At 42.4% G+C, this 8,306-nt stretch overlaps 1 protein-coding gene across 1 annotated transcript in view; it reads left to right on the top strand.

Moving 5' to 3' along the window:
* Positions 1–708: 708 nt before the first annotated feature.
* The window catches only part of IL1RL1 (interleukin 1 receptor like 1), a 33,810-nt gene continuing 26,212 nt past the window's right edge, over positions 709–8,306 (top strand). Inside the window, exon 1 of the mRNA XM_025992744.2 lies at positions 709–895. The gene's annotated coding sequence lies outside the window, so the exon portion shown is untranslated. The remainder of the gene's footprint in view (positions 896–8,306) is intronic.

The following is an 8,306-nucleotide window of genomic DNA, read 5'->3' as shown; positions in this document are numbered from 1 at the left end:
GTGGCACAGGGAAGAAGTTCAATGATGGAGGCTTTGGATTCTGGGTTTTTCTTGTAGAGCCTGTTGCCTTGGGTAAAGTAATCCTCAGCCTTTCTGGCCTCTAATAACGCTGTGAGAAATGCATGGGATTGCATGTGTAAAGTGCCTGCACACAGAAACAGGCGCACACTTAAGTACCTGATATACATTAAAGTTTTCTTCTTTTTTAAAAGATTTTATTTATTTATTTGAGAGTGAGGGAGCATGAGCAGGGGGTGGGGGAAGGGGCAGAGGCAGAGGGAGAAGCAGATTCCTCACTGAGCAGGGAGCCCAATGTGAGGCTGGATCCCAGGATGCTGGGGTCATGACCTGAGCTGAAGGCAGACACTTAACTGGCTGAGCCATCCAGGGCTCCTGTTTCAGAGTTTTCAAGCCATTCACACGGAGGCACCAGCAGCAAAACTTGCTACAGGAACATGCACAGTTGCTTTTGGACCTGCAGCTTTCAGGAAGTTACAGCTGCCAACTCACTTTCAAGGCACTGAATGACCTGCCACCTACATGGAGATAGGAGGTTTTGCTGAGAAAGTCACCCACAAGGGAAGCAAAGTCTACTTAAGGTGAAATGTAACCATCAGCAGAGATAGTGTTAACATCAAGAGGGGAGCATCGTCAGAGATCTTTGAAAAACAGAGATGTGGTGAAAACTGTAGTGCATTTGTTAACAGCACTATTCATGAATTTTAGCTTATCAAGAACCTGGTTCCTATGTCTTCAATGATAAAGAAAATGGAGATTTTTAAAGAAAAGTGGCTATTGTGTCAAACAGAGGTCTATTAGACAAATTGATGTTCAGAGTTAAAGTCTGTTGGGAGAGAGTTGGGGAAAGAAAGACCTTGAGTACGACTCGTTGATGGTAAGTGCCCTTGGGTTGTTTTTTAAATACTTTCATCTCAAAGGGAATGACATTTTAAAGCAAAAATTTACGTTAAAAATAATAATTGCTATCCATTTTTTTGTTTATAAGAAAAATAATGTTACCAATGAGGAAAATCAAGCTAGAGATCGACAGAGTCTTTGGTAGTCTTGTTTGTATAATATGGAACTTTGGCCTCATTTGTTGGAAAGTTCTGGTGGAGGGTGGGAGAGCAAAGGGAGCCTCGCAGTGTACACACAGAGTGTGCATATATCAGCTATTCTTTCTGGAGTACATGAAAATCCAGATGTGGAATCTTGTCTGATGGTGACAGGGGAAAGAACTCAGGGAGGAAGGAGCTCTAGGGCCGTGGGGGTGAAGGAGAGACACACGGTGTGGGAGGCGAAGTCAGCCATCAGGGTGAAGGAAACACAGCCTGGAAAACAAGTGGTGGCGGATACAAGGAGGAGGGCAGGGGTGAATAACTGATTTCAGTTCACAATTATCAGTAGCCTGTTTGGAGGACTTGTTTGGTGGCTCTATTGTCTTTCTCACCGAAGGCTGCCCAACCAAGTGTGTAGATCCAAAAATGGCAGAGCTGGCCTTTAAAGTTTTACCCACCGAGTGTCAGCTTTTCCTAATAATTTCCTCCAGGAGCAGAGACATGGGAGGTGGGCTTCCCCATGGCAGCGCCAGTTCTTTTACTAGCATCGGAGGTCAAACTGTCTGTGTGTCATTGTCCCCCAAATATCAGTATGAACATTGTTATTCCATTTTTGCTATTCTATGTAGAGTATCTGAGACATAAAGCTCTGGGGTTGCACAGAATTGGATTTAATCCCTGTTCTTACACTTAATGTGATGCATGACTCTAAGCAAATCATCCAACTTGTTTTCATTTTTATAGTCCTTACCTATGAAACGATCATGTTAGTACTATTGTCAGACTCTGAGGGTAGTTTCTAAAGATTAAATGGATGCAGAGTACTTAAGTTCAGTACCTAGCTGACAGTAAATACTGGGTAAATGTCAACCCCCATCATCATCATTATTTGTTTTCCTTTTCCACTCTGGGATCTCTTATGTCTATGTCCTACAGACCAGCTGCCAGGGATGCTGATTTGGGCTTTACAGAATCCCCAGCAAGTCATCAGGTTCTTTCTGTTCTTAATAACTGGTTGTTTAGATGCGGTGATTGGTCCCAAAGTATCTTCCTAACTGATGCCTCTATTTTGGAGACATGGGCCAATAGCTCAAGGGGACCTGGGTGTCTGGTTTTCAGACACATGCTTCTCTGGGAAAGGAACTCTTCATCTACATCCTCCAAAATACTCATCCTATGATTGGGAGGGTCTGTCATTTTCTGCTCACCCCTCCACCTTCCCAGTTTTCTGTGAATGCAGAGATGGACAGCTTCAAAGGAGAGAGTCTCCAAAGTTCTGGGTGACATTGATATATAAACGCAAATGCACTGTGGTGGGTAGGCAACAAGGCAGGAGTCTCCCAGCAGGGGGATGCTGAAACTGTGTGAGTGTAGCCCGTGTGTGTATGTGTGTGCAGGTAGTCGGGTGCTAGTTCAGGGTGAAGGGGAAAAAGACCCTCTTGTCTGGATCAAAACTCTGACAGCCATCAAGTCCAGGTTTCAGAAAGAAGAAGGGAAAGGGCCAGCTGGGTTATCTGGATTCTAAACAGGGGCCTTTAATTCTTTTTTTTTTTTTCTAATTTTATGTAGTAAAAATCTTTAATGTGAGACCCACCATTTTAATAAAGTTTTAAGTGTGCAATCCGGTATTGTTGACTAAAAGCACAATATCGTTCAGTAGATCTCTAGACACTATTCATCTAGTTTAACTGAAAACTTATGCCTGTTGAGTACTAACTCCGATCTTTTCCCCCTCTCCTGAGCTCCAGGAAACACCATTCCACTCTTCGGGTCTATGTATTTGACTATATACATCACTGGAATCATGTAATATCTGTTCTTCTGTGACTGGTTCATTTCACTTCTCATGAGGTTCGGGCTGAGTATTATTCCATTGTATGTACACACCACACTTTGATTACCTGTTCATCCCCCTATGAACCTACATTGTTTCCATACCCTGGCTCCTGTGAGTAGTGCTGCAATGAACATGGGAGGGCTAATATCTCTTTGACATCCTTATAAATAATAAATACCCAGAAATGGGATTGCTGGATCACTAGTTCTGTTTTCTGTTTTTAACTTGTTCAGGAACCTTCATGTTATCCTTAGCAACCGTACCATTTTGCATTCCACCAGCAGGGTACAAGGATTCCAATTTCTCCACATGCTTTCCAATCCTTATCTTTTGTTTCTTTGATAATAACCATACTGACAGGTGGGAAGTGCTATCTCATCGTAGTTTGGGTTTACACTTCCTTGATGGTTAGCGATGTTGGGCATCTTTTCATGTACCTTAGCCATCTGTAGGTCTTTGGATAGATGTCTATTCAAGTCATTAGCCTATGTTTTAATTGGGTTAGTCTTTCTTACTATTGAATTGGAAGAGCTCCTTATATATTTTGGGAATCAATTCCTTCTGAGACATATGATTTGCAAATGTTTTCCTCCATCCCATAGGTTGCCATTTCATTCTGTTGATCATTTCCTTTGCTATGCAGAAGTTTTTAGAGCAGTGTAGTCCCTCTGTTTTTCTCTCGATTTTTGTCTATATTACTATGCTTTTGGTGTCTTATCCATGGAATCATTAGCCAAGGCCAATGTCCTAAAGCTTTCCCCTTGCATTTTCTTTTAGGAGCTTTCCCGAAAACTGAGTGCAGACTCTGGGGGTGGGGATTGGAGATGTGAGGTGATGAAAGGGAGCTGGGTCAGGGGTGGGGAAGCTCCAGCTTGTCTGGGACATAGCTGTGTTTAGCACACTTGTAATAGCATAGCAGAAGCAGCAACAATAATAATATATTGAGTATTTGCTCTGTGCCAGGGCCTGAGCCAAGTGCTCTTCATGTACCATATCCTGTTGTCCTTATAATTGTTCTGTGAAGTAGGGGAGAAACCTAGCTCTGGCTGATTCAGATCCTATGCGTTCAACTCCTATGCCCTGTGAATGATGGTGAGAGCTTGGGCTCACTGCAGCAAGACTGAATATGAGCACAAAAAGGGTTGGGTTTAGTCTGTGGGATTGGCTCTGGAGCCATGTGTGGCCCAGCCCCAGGTGAAACGGGTCAGTGCCCTGATGGAAAAACTACATAAAATTGGTTGGTGCAAAAAAAAAAAAAAAGTTGGTTGGTGTGCACCACAATGTAACTGAGATATAAACAAGACCTTATACCTTATTTTCTGGATGGATGGATAACTTTGAATTTCAATAACTGCAGACCCTACCCAAGACTATTTATGACAACTTCCTTAAAGTGACTCCAGTGTGGATATTAGGTGCCAGTGTGAGCCCACTGTAAGCTGGCAATCCAGACTTCCTCCCATGTTCCTCTCAGAAGCCCTGTGGTCAAGGTGTTAAAGGGACTGGACTCCTCTGTGCACTGGAGCCTCCACACTCTCAGCCCTACTCACGCAACTGAGGATCTCAGGGTGGAGGCTTATCCCCAAGGAAAGGAAATGAGGTGATGTGAATGCATCTGAGGTTGCTGGTCCCTCTCTGTGCTCCTCATGCTCTTGGCCCACTCCGGACCGACCAGCACTTTCTAAAGTCCTCTTCACCCTGGGTCCTTAGTTGGCCAGGAAATATCAGCCACTCTCTGCTGGAAGCAGAAGTCTTCAATTCACCATCAGAGCGGTAAGCTTCAATGCTAAAAAATACCAGTCTCTTGAACCCTGAGTTCGAGAGAGACAAGTTTCCTTGGGTTTTACTACTCTGTAGGAATGGTAAGCAGAGAAGTAAAGACAAAGTGTTCAGTTGTGAATTCCCTCATCTTTTTTCTCCCTTTGTGCAGGGCTCTGAGAGTTTCTGGGCTGGAATGTTCAAAAGTGCCTTATCTTTTTCCATTTTGATTTTTTTGAGGTTGGGGGTGGGTGGCAGGAGGTAGGCATTGTTTCCTGGAAATTTAAGCATGTTACAATCAACAAGTCTCTGTTAGGTCATTGCTAACATAAATATCAACTTTTAAAGGACATCAGAGAAATTACTTTTCTAAAGATAAAACAAAAGATTAACGTTTTCCAAATGTGATCAACATTAAGCTTTATAAAACAAAGACGTTTTAAAATAAATCATGGTGACCAAACAAATGACCTTAGAATGACTTTGCCTCCTGCCATCATTAAGGAGTATTTTGAACCAATCAGAGGTTGAATTCAAACATGAATCTCTTGGCTTTTCTTTTTGCTCTGTCCTTTGGCATATGTGTGTTCCCACTTTAATTCTCCCTTCCTTCAATTTCTTAGGGTTTGTGCCATCCCTGGCCTCTGAGCCAAATGCAGAGCTAATTCATATACCTCCTATTTTTAAAAAAATATTTTATTTATTTGTTCATGAGAGACACAGAGAGAGGCAGAGGCATAAGCAGAGGGAGAAGCAGACTCCCTGTGGGGAGCCTGATACAGGACTTGATCCCAGGACCGCGAGATCACGATCTGAGCCAAAGGCAGATGTTCAACCACTGAGCCACCCAGGCATCCCCCCACTTCCTATTTCTACTTCCACCTCTATAATGAAAACATCCTTAAATACGACATCTTTACAAATAAAAGGGTTTAATTTAGTATCAATCTATTTGGAGAGGAAATTAATCTTCATGCTTACCTAACTATGTCTGTTCATTTGTTCAATCAAAAGCTATTTATCAACTACTCTGGGATATGTAAGGGAACAAAACAGAAAAAAATATATATGTGATGTATAAGTCAAGGATATTGCGTGTGAGAAGGTCATAAAAGCCATGGAAAAAATAGAACAGAATAAGGAGACAGGGAATGTGGGATTAATGGAGGCAGAAGGTAGACCTCATTAAGGAGAAAGTGAGGGAATGAGTGGATAGATGCCTGGTTTAAGGGAATCTAAGATAGAGGAATCAGGTGGTACAAATGCTCGGAGGTGGTGGCAAGTGTGGGGTGTTCAAGGAAGAGGAAGGAGAAAGTTGTGCACGGAGTTGAATGAGGGTAGGGAACATGGAAGAACCCAAATCAGAGAAGTGTAAAGGGTGGTACACCACGGAGGGCCATTTATCCATTACAAAGAACTTGGCTTTCACTGAATGAAAGAGAAGTTTTGAGAGGTGGAGTGATTGAAAGGGCCATGATGGTTTCTGCTCCGAAAATAGATTTTAAGAGCCAAGGGAAGGACCAAAGAGATAAATTTGGAGGCAACTGCAAAACTGCAGGCAAGAATTGGGGATGGCCTGCACTACTGGCTAGGGCCATGACCCCCTTGTCATGGGGTCACATGCTTGGGCCCTGAAGATACCTGTAAAGCAGATTCATCAGGACTTGCTGATGGATTAGAAGGAATGTGTTGGGGAAAATAATAAAGCCCTGCCCATTCCCCACCAAATTATGCCAAGCAGAAGAAATGAAACACAGAAGAGTACATATTACGCATTACACTTCTATGAAGCTCAATAGTTGGCTAAGTAACTTATGCTGGGAATCATAAACCATGTGTTTGAGACGGTAGGAATTTGATGGGAAACGTGTGGGTAGGAACTTTCTGGGAAGAAATGCTTTCTTATGGTGTTGGGATGGCAATTACATGAGTGAGAATAGTCATTAAATCAAATTCAACATTTAGACCTGTGGTTTTAATGGAGTGTTAGTTATTTCCCAGTAAAAAAAAAAAAAAAAAAAGTAAAATAAAATAAAGTCATATTCTCCCACATATGTAATCCATTGGAGGCTTTGCCAGTGTTTCGTCATCAAACTTCCTAAAATAAATGATCTGTAGGGAAAATTGTTAATTTTGGGGTGGTGGGGGGGTGGAGAATGATTACCAGCATGTCATCAGTGTATAGGTGATGTTTGAAAGTAGGACACTGCTCGGGAGGTCATCAAGAGAATGTGACTGCTGCTTGACAATCAAGCTGTAAGTCAAAGGCTCCTCACCTCTTCCCCTTTCCTTGGAATGTGGGTTCTGCTTGCTTTCTCTAAGGCTGCTCCAAGGGCATACGCTGGAGAGAGCAAGTAGTGTTGAGACCATCTGGCTTCAGCAAGGACATGGGGGTATTCACTGACAATGACAATAGCATAATGCCTTTACCATTTCACCTATTTATTAACAAATTGATATTTAAAGGAACAAGTAGTGCAGTGTTCCCAAAGTGGGTTCAGATTCTATCGAGTTGTTTACAAAACAATCAAGCAAACTAACCAAACAAGAAAAAGAAACAAAGAAATAATTCTAAGTTAAGAACTTATTTTAACTTATGCTGAATTCTCAACACTTCCCCAGTGTTTTACACAGAAAGATCCAAATTTATCTTTTAGGGAAAGGTGAATAACTCTCCGCAGGGAAGTCCATGGTGAAAATAAGAAGTTGCTCTTTTTGCTCACTTATGGTTTATCTACTTGCGCTCTTGGAGATCTCAGTCTCACAGGCTTAATTTCATCTATATGCTGACAACTCCCAAATTTTTATCCTTAGCCTGAAAGTGTTTTCTGAACTTCAGGAGCAAGTACCCCAGTATTGACTTGCCATCTTCAGTTGTATATCTAATAGTTGTATGTCAAGCTGAATATGTCCTACACCGAGCTAAGCTTATTCCAAAATCTGTTCCACCTGCAGTCTCCCCGTCTCAATGAGTAGTAATCCCTTTGTCCAGTTGCTCAGGCCACACCTTGGAGTCACCTTTGGTTGCTCTCTTTCTCTCACATCCCAGATCCTATCCATCAAGAAATCCTGTCTGCAATGGGTCAACATATATCCAAAATCCAATCTTCTCTCACCACCTACACTCCCATCTCCCTCTCATCTGGATGACCATAGAGCCTCCTGACTTGTTTTCCTCCCTCATCCCTTGTCCTCCTTAAGGGTATTTTCAGCACCCATGCCATTCCTTGACTTAAAATCCTCTAACAATTTCCCTCTCACTGAGTAAAAGTTCGAGTACTCAAGATGACTCATGGAGCTTTGCAGGATTTGGTTGCCAGACCTCTATCATTTCTTACTCCACTCAAGCCACATGGCTCCCTGCTGCCCCTCTGACACACCAGGCCTGCTGTGTTGGGGCCTCCACATTGCCTGCCCTTTCTGCCTGTATATCAAATGTCCCCTTTCCTGTTGTCCTTCTCAGGCCCTCTACTTAAAATTTCATTTCTCCAACTCTCTTTCCTTCCCTCCTCTGCTTTCCTTTTCTAATGGTAACACCATCTAAAATCTTTTATAATTTTTTTTTTACTTATTTATATTGTCTGTCATCTTTCTTCTCTGCCAGGATGTAAATTCCATGTGGGCAGTTATGTTTGCATGTCTTTGTCTGCTGC

Source organism: Vulpes vulpes, chromosome 16 (assembly GCF_048418805.1).
Source record: "Vulpes vulpes isolate BD-2025 chromosome 16, VulVul3, whole genome shotgun sequence".
NCBI lineage: Eukaryota > Metazoa > Chordata > Mammalia > Carnivora > Canidae > Vulpes > Vulpes vulpes.
This window is presented reverse-complemented; position numbering and strand designations above follow the sequence as displayed.